This window comes from Doryrhamphus excisus, chromosome 2 (assembly GCF_030265055.1).
Source record: "Doryrhamphus excisus isolate RoL2022-K1 chromosome 2, RoL_Dexc_1.0, whole genome shotgun sequence".
Taxonomy (NCBI): domain Eukaryota; kingdom Metazoa; phylum Chordata; class Actinopteri; order Syngnathiformes; family Syngnathidae; genus Doryrhamphus; species Doryrhamphus excisus.
This window is the reverse complement of record NC_080467.1, coordinates 10,513,381-10,524,559: the sequence shown is the minus strand read 5'-3', so window position 1 is coordinate 10,524,559 and position 11,179 is coordinate 10,513,381. Positions and strand designations below refer to the sequence as shown.

Sequence of the window (11,179 nt, the reverse complement as noted above, 5' to 3'; positions counted from 1 at the left end):
TATATTCAAGTTGATAAAAACAATCATATCATTAACCAATTCAAGGAGTTCACAAATTTCATCCCCCCAAAAAAAACGTGGTTAGCGCCCTCATTTAAACCATGCAACTTTTACAACCCTGCCTCCGAGAAGCGCAGAAATAGAGGATCGTGAGGAATCGGAATCAAAACGGTAAATCCGAATCTGAACTGCAGTCATTCAAATTCAAACGCTGCCCAACCCTAGTCACGATTGGGTAAAAATTGCTAAATGTTCGCTGTATACACATTGTTGTTAGCAGTTGAAGCTAACATGTGACAATGGTTGTTGCTTGTAGCTAAACTAATATGTGTCCATGATCTAAATTGTACAGTACATATGAATGGAGGAAGCCAAACAGTCGCACAAAAAGTAACCATCACACTTCAGTGACCTGGATTGTTTGCAACGAATTTGCATCCAAGATTCGGTTGCCATAAAAAAACAAGCGACTAGCTCTCTGAAAATGAGCCAAAAACAACAGGGAACTTGGGAATTTGCAAGCAACCTCACAAAAAAACCTCAAACCAAGCCCAAAGTCGCTTATAATAAGCAAATGCTGGCCGTATCTGGAACCAATTAATTGCGATAAACAAGGGATGACTGCAATTTTAACTCTACAAAAACGTTTTGTGTTAACATTTTTGGCTTTCTGGAACAGAATAATTCGATTTACATTATTTCTTAGAGGAAAAATTGATTCGGTTAACAGCAGTTTCAGTTACAGTCAGACCTTTTGGAGCAAATGAATAACGCTAATCAAGGTTTCGATGTATACCAGGCTAAGTGACAGAGATCCTGTTGTTCTTCACGTTTGTGCGTGGCTTAGCAATAAGGGCTATTCAGAGTCCACGCTGCTGATTACAATGCATTAAGACGCAACACAAACACGCCGCGCAAACACGACTGTTTTTTACAGGCAGGATATATATTTTTTTTTAAACGGCTCTCACATTGTTTGTCATTGGGTGTACCTGATGTTGGTGATGGAATATAATAAGCCTTTGAGCCGGAATGCTGCAAAACAACAAGAAAAACACACAGATATAATCTGGAAAACAAGCAAGGCACACTCAAGCTGATGAATGTATTTACTTGAGTTAACTGTGTGCCGTTAAAGGAAAAAAAAATCCACATTTCAAATATTTGTCAGGCAAATACCATTTTAAACCACTTCCAACCCCCACCATTTATTTCCCCGAGGGTGAGGATGATTGGAGGAGATGTGTTTTATCTGGGTCAACATACAGCGAGTGTAGGTGGATAGCAAAGAAGAAGAAAAAGGAGAAGAGGCCGCCTGCTGAGTGAATGTTTCTTATTGCAAACAGGGTGGAGCCGCTTGAAACCATTCCAGACATGCACTCATACACGCGCACTTCCTGCCATGCTGTCAGCGATGTTGGGGTCGAGCTCAGGATGACCTCAAGCGTTACATCAGCTTGCGGAGCGTGAACGCCTCAGGCTAGCCGACCGCGACAAGGCCAGCGCATCGATTCGCCACCTCCAAGAGGGGAAAGTCATGAAGACGAGATTTTCGATGGGCTTAATAATTGAATCAAGGAAAACAGATAGTTGAAGGAAAACTGCACTTTGGGGGGTGGGGGGGGGGTGAGGGTTGCCCATCATCCACAATCTCCATGTCATGTCATGTTTCTCCCTTCTTTTCTTCTTCGCAACATCCTCTGTCTCGTACACCGATATGGTTGTGTAGCTGCGTGATAAAACGGCGATGTCACTTCCAGACATAAGACTGAACAGCGAGAGCACGCTCGTCATGGCTGCACGGCGCCATCACCTATAAATGTAATTTTTGCAAATTTACCGTTGGCTTTCAAAAATGGAATAATGTAGAACACACAAACAATATATACTGTAGCATATTTAAGCAAAGTTGAATCATGTCAGGGCTGCACGGCGGTCTAGTGGTTAGCGCGCAGACCTCACAGCTAGGAGACCAGCGTTCAATTCCACCCTCGGCCATCTCTGTGTGGAGTTTGCATGTTCTCCCCGTGCATGCGTGGGTTTTCTCCCACATTCCAAAAACATGCTAGGTTAATTGGCCACTCCAAATTGTCCATAGGTATGAATGTGAGTGTGAATGGTTGTTTGTCTATATGTGCCTTGTGATTGGCTGACCACCAGTCCAGGGTGTACCCCGCCTCTCGCCCGAAGACAGCTGGGGTAGGCTCCAGCACCCCCGCGACCATTGTGAGGAAAAAGCGGTAGAAAATTAATTAATTAATATACTGTAGCATATTTAAGCAAAGTTGAATCATGTCAGAGCTGCACGGCGGTCGAGTGCTTAGCGCGAGTTAGCATGTTCTCCCCGTGCATGCATGGGTTTTTTTTTCCCAGCCTTTTTTCGATGTCTTGCCTACTTTAAACAATCAAAGCCAAGAATGGAGTGAGCAACTTGCTCGAAATGCTTCAGAAATGATGGCGTTTCCAAGCGCTTCTCCTCATTTTCAGGATGAGCACATCTTCATTAGCTTTGTTTATCCACAAGTCAATGCCTCTCTTTGCTTCAGTGTTATCATGCGAGAGCTGAGAGGGAATGGATGAGGGGTAATTAAGGTCTTCTCCAGCGCACAATAGCTTCTCTTTCTTCCTTCATTTCAGCCTCCTTTTGTCTCTTGCCCGTGCCATTATCGTAACCCTCACCCCAGTAATCTCTTTGACCCCCCCCCCCCCCCCCCCCCCCTCAGGAAACATACCCTTCTGAGTTCCGTACTTTGTACTTACTTTACAAGGGAACTGCAGCTCTGCTAAAAGAGTTTTGCCGTGTTGTTGTACTTTTCTGATTACTATTTGATATAAATGATGGTACTGTTGTTGCACACCATGTTTATCTGAATGTTTTAGTCTGTTTTTTTATGTGAAAAAGTTCGACAATTAGTCGACTATGGACAAAATCAGATTTGACTATAAAAATCCTGATTCGACCCTACAAAATGGACACAAACTACTTTATGGCGGAGCCTAAAACGTGGCCATACACCAAGATTTTGTGCTGTAATTTCTGTAACAACTTAAGAAGGACATGACCCAGATTAGCCTCCCAAAAGAGCTCACTCGTTTTAGCCACAGCGGTCTCATTCTGTCAGTCACTAAGCAAAATGTGGGCCCGTTGTTGACTAAGTCATCGGTCATTCGCCCGGACTCCGAGCTGACCCGTTGGTTTGGAGTTAACGAAATAAGCTAGCTTGTCACAAAATACACCTTAAAGACGATATCTATGCAAATTAGGTCACAATGACAAGTGAAGAAAAAAGGCCAGTCCTAATCCGAAACCAAAAGTTAATAAGCCAAACCTCTGCTGGATGGTTTAGATGTTTCTGAAAGTTTGGACATCCATGTTTAGTTTGATAGTTTTGGTACACGTTGGGATTGAAAACAAAATAGAAGTCTAACATTTCCTTCAGCCAACGGCTGTGGGAGGCCTCCTCTACTCCTCCTCCCCGACAGTCGCAGGTTTACGACGCCCCTCGGCTTCCCGGATCCAAACATCACCTCAGCCTCTGGAAGCACTCCAGCTTTTTCATGTGGACATGATGTGTTTGGGGGTCATTAGTACACACTTATTAAGCGCTCAGGGAGGCTTTTAAGGCCACCGAGCGATGGCAGGCTTATCTCAGACTTTCAGCGAGATGAAACGCGGCGTGGCCTCATAAGATGGATGTAATAACCGCTGGGGCTGAGTCACTGCAGGCGGCCGACTCGTAACGTCGTTTATGTTCTCTTTGAAATGTCTTTGTTGGCTCTTTTAATCAGCGCCGCGTGAAGGTATTCGGCCTGCAATTTCTGCACTTTAATGGATTTTCACTGGGGTTCGGTTTGCGGATGGCAATTGAAGGCACGTCACTCAGGTACGTAAAGTCCTTGTAAGTATACACACTTTAAAAGTAAATGTTCACCGTGACAATCAATTACAGTCCGCCTTCTCATTAAGGAAGGGAACTCATGTGCACGCTCTGTTATCTTCTTTCATTCTTCAGCTGCCCTTTTCAAAGAGACAACAAGAGGGAATGACGATGATGGCATGTCTACCAAGACCTTTATCTGGGCTCTGTGACCTTTACTGGCCAAACATCATTTTACCCCTTCAGTCATCTTCACCCACATTCCTTTGGCAAAGGACATCACAGGACAACACTTTGGTAGGAGACACAAGCAAAACATCAGCACTATTACAGCGATGTCCAAAGTGCGGCACAGTATTCATAAAATAAGAACAGCATACTATGTATGTACAGTATATGTACATGTACAGTATATAACTTCTTAGCAAATATGCATGGGTTTCTTTGAAAAATATCCAAGTGGCAAAGTTGCATCCTTTCATTTTTCCCCATGTGGCCCTCGCTGGAAAACGTTTGGCCGCCCCTGCGCTACAGCCCCTGAATGGGATACAACAAATTCATAGTCAGGCTGCACAGCAAAAGAGTGGTTAGCACGCGGGCCTCACAGCTCGGAGACCCGCATTCAATTCCACCCTCAGCCATCTCTGTGTGGAGTTTGCATGTTCTCCCCGTGCATGCGTGGGTTTTCTCCTGGTACTCCGGTTTCCTCCCACATTCCAAAAACATGCTAGGTTAATTGGCCACTCCAAATTGTCCATGAGTGTGAATGGTTGTTTGTCTATATGTGCCCTGTGATTGACTGGCGACCAGTCCAGGGTGTACCCCGCCTCTCGCCCAAAGACAGCTGGGATAGGCTCCAGCACCCCTGTGACCCTTGTTAGGATAAGCGGTAGAAAATGAATGAATGAATGAATGGTCACATCCGTACACCACTAAAGAGATTTTTCTATGATGGCTGAAACACAGGTGTCGGTTTTATTTGGATCACATTCAATAGAGATGTCACCATGGGCCAAAGGTCTTACATTTTGAAGTTTCAAACATATTAAAAGAGTAAAACTATGATATTTCTGGACTAAAACAGACAAAAAAGAAGTGCTTATACTGACAGTACTGACACTGAAAGCTTTGTAAAGTTGAGAAATTAGACATTTGGGGGGGGGGGGGGGGGTGATCTTATGACTCACTGTGTTCCGCTGCAGATCGACCCTGCCTGTCTGATAAAGGTCATGTGCACAAACAACTTCGGGCCAAGTGGGAACATAACAAAGAGAAAGGAAAAGTTAGCATGAGGGGAGCGCGCACGACGGATGACGTAAGGCGGCCTCAGAGCCACCATCACCATCAAGCAGCAAAGTCTGCTGAAGGAGAGCAGCGGCGGTAGGGTGGATGTGGGGGGTGGTGCTGGTCTCGGGGCCTAGCAGGAAGTCTTTGAGTTTGTAATTAGCGAAAGAAAAAAATGCAGGATGTCTAACAGCTGGTTGGGATTTCAGCACAGTCCCGTGTCAGGTTGTTATCAGTGCCTGGGAGGGGATTTCATTGGCTCCCCTGGACCACCTGATGGCAGCTTCGTTACATCTCTGCCTCTGACAGCAGGGGGGCGCCCCCTTAAACTTTTAGTATTAATCACACAAAAGGGTCCTCCGCCCTGGCCCCAGTTGGACTCGCACATGTGGTCCCCATCAGGGTGTCGGCGAGCCTGAAGCCAGATGAAAGGCAGCCATGTAGCTCCCAAAGCGGGATGCTGATGAGCGTCCGCGTTTGTTCGGGTGCTGGACCACACACACACACACACACACACACACACACACACACTTGCAAGAAGCCACAGACACACTCAAGTTGCTAGCCACAACCACTTAGACGCTGGCTTGCCAATGCACTGTGAAAACATTTCTAACCACCCAGAGCGCCGCCGCACACACGATGAGAGGTGGTTGGCTTTGCAGAGGAGCTTAATCACACGCTGGCTCATAGTCCCCCCCCTCTCCCCCCACAAACATGTCAAACTTTGGTTGCGCTGTCATTCTAGCAGATGTTTTCCACTCCAGACTCAAGGGGATGGAACCAATAACATCGCCCTGCATTTTCAAACTTCTTCTGCTGATTTGGTCAAATGTGTACTACCACCACTAGTAGTAGTACTGCTACTGCAGTACAGACTGTGGAATGTCGTGATGCTGTGTCAAAGCGCAATTGTACTGACACAGGTGGTCTTCGGGTTACGTAGTTAAGAGTTGTAGACTGTGATGCAAGTCCAGTCTTATTGGTGGTTTCATGTGAAGGCGGGATAAGTGCATCCCATTACCTGCATTATTGGCTGCCTCTTTTAAGCTGTTTTTATATCTTTACAACATAGAGAAAAGAGAAAGACGTGTGTTCATGTCTATCCTTTTAGATAACATAGACATTTTTATGCTTGAAATGTTTAATTTGGGCCAAAAATATGCGGAATTTACTTAAATAAGTATATTTTCTGACCAATACAAGGTGGTAGTCAAGCACAAAACAGCCATCATTTACTAATTAATGTTTGAAGAGCATTAATGGGTGTACGTAACCAAAGAACATGGTAAACCCCAAGGCGGCCTGTATTCTGTGTAAAAAGCAAGGGTGGGTGGAGCTTTGATTCTGCAAATGTGGAGCATTGTTGTATAAAACCTATCCCTTCCATTTCCTCCTATTGCCAAGATATCGTAATTGACTGAGCCATTCCCGTCCTTATTGCCCCAGCAACAGTATTAGCTAAATAACAGCGTGGGAGATCTAAACACAAAGCCTCCACTGACTGGATTAGCCACGGTCCATTTTTTTTTAATGTTTGGCCAGTAATAATAATTGGCCTCAGCCAGCTACTCCTCAATCCTCAGACCTTGTCATTTTAATCTCTGCTAATCCTCCTTTGTGTCTGCAGAAATGACTTGCTGAAGTGGGCCTCAATCTAGGTCAATCCATGCAGGCACTTTGCTTCGTGTGTGCATGTATGCGTGTGTGTGTGTGTGTGTGTGCGTATGTGTGTGTTTGTACCCCCATGTGACATTTGACTGCAAGTTAAAAGGGGGAGCCACTGTATTGGCCAAACACCTTTAATCGCCAATTTAATAGGAGATTAGCAGGGAGATTAAACCATGTCTACAGGGAGTCGGAGCTCTCAGCAGTGCACACTTTGAGGTCCTTAAATAGGCCCGAAAATCTGTTTACGCTTCCTTATAGCAAGGAAAAAAAAAAAAATCAAACAGCCATTTGAGAGAATGCTGAGCGCAGATTTTGCTCATTTTCCTTTAAGCCCCACTCTTATTACCAAAGCACTAAAAGACAAAGATAGGACTTAATGAAAGATCATTTTCAATGGAAAATAAATTGGGCTTTGATTGCACTCTTAAAGTGATAGTTCCGCAAAAGCTTTAGGGCCACATTGACAATAAACAGTCAAGTAACAAGAAAAAAAATTGTAGTTTTAGAAGTAAATGTGGTGCCTTGGTTAGTGTCATGAATCCGTCTCAGAAGGTCCGACTCAAACCAAAACGGACTGTAACCAAAGCAAATTTTCCCATTGAAAATAATCTAAATCCAATTAAATGTGAAAAAATGTGAACGCAAAACAAATTTGATAGATAATGGCACTTTTTTTTAAAGCCACAAAAACACCAATTAACAAAATGACACAAAATAAACACATTCTGCTGCAATCACAATTTGCAAAAATGGAAAAAAAATCAACCAAACCACAGTAAATACACAGTGAACCTTCTAGAACCAATTAACATATACCTTGCTGTTTGATATAGAAAATAGGAAAACAACCGCCGGTGGCAGTGACGTCATGGAAGGGCTGAGTGCTGATATGTTTGACTCGGGATGCTGTGTAAGTTTGGAAGTGCTACAGTAAGTTTGAATGATTGTTGTTGGAAGAAGAAATGAGTGTTACGGATGTCAAATGAGACTGGAAGAGACGCCGAGTGCCACCCTCCATGCAACGCCGGATTGATAGACTGAACCGTAGTAATGCATGGCAGCCGATGACGGAGCTGCTATCGTCACGTACAGTATATCAACATCTGAAATGACGACGGTCTTCTCATAAAGCCATCAAATTTGAAGGTCTTGCGGCCTTGTCTCCGTAAGGTACATCGTCTTTCTCTTTTGTACGCTTCACGTGTTTGTTACGTTGTGTATCTCTGATATTAACAACCTAAAATGGCACTCGCGACCCACAATGCATTGTACGATTACGTGCAGGCATTGCGAAATTCCGTCTTGGCCGCATTATAGGCGTGCATTCTTAGCTGTAGAGTTTTTAGAAGGTCATAAAGATTTTCTAAGCTCTAACTATGAAAATATTTTGTTCATTAATATTGAATCTTACTTTGCAGAAATTCAGTTATCATGGTTGGATCTTTTTATGCGATATTATCAGATCTTATCAAAACAGTTTGTCTTCCTGCTTTTTAGTCCCCCTTCTGACCCACGCATCTACATCTCAAATCCAACCCAGACACGTCTCGTTATGCAAACTGTGCTTAATTAAGTGGGAGTGAACCAAATCTGCATGTGTCCAATCACGAATCACGGCTTGTGAAATTATGTTTTGAAGCTTTTTGTCATTTTTTCCATTTGTGCAATGCTTCGTGACTGTTAAATAAACAATTAAGTCTAAGGGCTTGAGGATGTGTTGCCCGGCAACAAGTGAGGATGTGTTCAGCTGATCAAAAAAAAAAAAAACCACAAAAAAAAAAACACAAAGATCACCTCCATCTCATCTCCCTAACCCACTTTTCAACTTTCAACTCTGCATGACTCTTCCTTGAATGTATGAGATCACATGCAGGGAGGACCCGCTCTTCCTCCCTCATGACCCATCAACAACACAAATCCATGCACTCCCTTCATCTGGGAATGAGTCATGATAAAAGAGCTGATAGCATGGAGCGTGAGTTTGGCGTACATGAGAGAGTTGATTCTACTACCACAGGGCAGGAAATAACCAGACGGACGCTGGAGTAATACAGTTGTCACTCGTTTTGTTGCAGTGTTTTTAGACCAAACCACTATAAATAAAATTATGTGATATAAAATCTGATGTTAATGGGCTGGAATTTTCATATTTAGAGAATAGAAAACCCGCTAAATACAGTTTTTAACATTATTAGAGCCCTGTAGACATGAAATAACACCCCTATTGTAACAATTCCACTCATATTATTCATTGTTTACACCGGATTGCACAATTATTATGCTACAGGGACTCCAAAATGTCAAAACCGTACTTAGCAAGTCATAAATAAGCCCAAAAACATTTATCAACAACGAATCCTATATCCCGGAAATTAATTTATCAAGTTGAAGTCTGGAACCAATTTACCGTTATAAAAGAGGGTAAATACAGAAGGACTGTATTTAAATTTCCATTATTTCCTATGATGAAACATTGTTACCAAAGTCCAGACTAAACAAAGGTCAAACAGGATTGTGTTCAGCAATGGATTGTGTTCCACCGCATCCATAAAACCTAATAAAACGTCTCCCGGCTTCACTGCCTCGATATAAAAATCCACAATGTCAGCCCTGGAGATGTTTCATGACAGCGTAAACATTCTCACTAAAGGTCAGATGAGCGCCAGCGAGAGGGAAAATACGCAGCCTGCCTCAGGAAGCTGAAAAGCTGCCACTGATTCCATGATGACCTTGACTGGTGTCAGCAGCAAAGCGGCGTGCCTCGCTTATCATGCGCGCTCCAAACAACAGAAAGACGCACAACATTTGTCATTGAACAGGAAGAGCGACAAACAAAGACTCCGAGGTTGGGAAAGCTATCAACCTATCTCAGCGGTATGAGATTATCCTCAAGGTTCAAATGTTTGTCACGTAAATCAGCCGTGTCCAAACTTTTCCCAACTAATGCCACATAGTGACAGTTTTGTTCTTTTTTTATTTTCCAAATATCTCAACTTTCTTCATTAGTAACTTTCAGAAATTTTCTTTTTCACAATATTATAACTTTATTCCCATAATTACAACTTGGCTGCACAGCGTAGGAGTGGTTAGCTTGCCAGCCTCACAGCTAGGAGACCCAAGTTCAATTCCACCCTTGGCCATCTCTGTGTTCTCCCCGTGCATGCGTGGGTTTTCTCCGGGTACTCCGGTTTCCTCCCACATTCCAAAAACATGCTAGGTTAATTGGCTAGGTTAATGAATTGTTTGTCTATATGTGCCCTGTGATTGGCTGGCCACCAGTCCAGGGTGTACCCCGCCTCTCGCCCGAAGACAGCTGGGATAGGCTCCAGCACCACCGCTACCCTCATGAGGATAAGCGGTAGAAAATGAATGAATATTCTAACCCCCCCCCCCAGATGATTTTTCTGAAAATTCCAAGAATGTTACAACATTCAACAAAATAACTTCAACTCTATGCTACGAAGATGACATTATTTTTCCTTATAATTATGAGTTTGTTTTCCTGACATTATTCCCATAATATTTTGACTTCATATTTCTTGTAACTGGATTTAATTATTTTTCTTTTGGGAAAAATGACTATGGTTTTCAGACCGCTCTATAGGGAAACCAGTTCCAACACTTAGCATCACTTAGCAGATTGTTTCCCCACTGTAATCCACATTTACATCGTCATAAAAACAAGTTTCACTTCAGAGCGTATTAGTGCAACGTGTGTTTCCGCGTGCCCAATCCCGTTAGTTGCAGGCTAACGCAACAAAGTGTGACATTTACTAGCGTCACGTTGGCAGAATTTGTCGGAGCATGACGGCTGCTGCTGACCCAAATACCGAGTAGTGTCTATCCCAACACACACACACACACACACACACATACACAACACACACCTTTCAATAGGCTTCAGGCTTGCAGCTAAACTCCGCAGCAGTCACGTTTCACATGCAAATGCATTGTGTAGCTTTTGCTTAGTAGGGGAGGTCAGGGCAGTGCACAGGTTAGAGTTTAACCCCTTGCTCGTTAAAGCTCGTGGCAATTTCACCCCCTCAAAAAAAAAAAAAACTAGGGGAACATTCCCACACTAAATCCCTAACAAGCGTATTGCCATGCAGGAGAAGGCGTTTCATTTGCCCCCGAGCCAACATTACTTCCAGCATGCGTGCGCCATAATGAGATTTCCACTGCATTTCCCTGAGCTGTGTGTCTGCGAGTGCGAGTGAAGCTCACTTTGGAATTAGAATTGGGAAAACGAATGCAGCCGACAGCTCCCAAAGACATGAAAAGTTTTTTTTTTTAAAGCACCAATAACAAGAAGTAAAGTCGTTTTAAAGTTTTTGAATAGCGCTCCC

General features: G+C 43.5%; 1 protein-coding gene across 9 annotated transcripts in view; it reads right to left on the bottom strand.

The window, feature by feature from the left end:
* The window catches only part of arhgef28a (Rho guanine nucleotide exchange factor (GEF) 28a), a 69,346-nt gene that overhangs the window by 12,840 nt on the left and 45,327 nt on the right, over nucleotides 1-11,179 (bottom strand). The window lies entirely within an intron of this gene.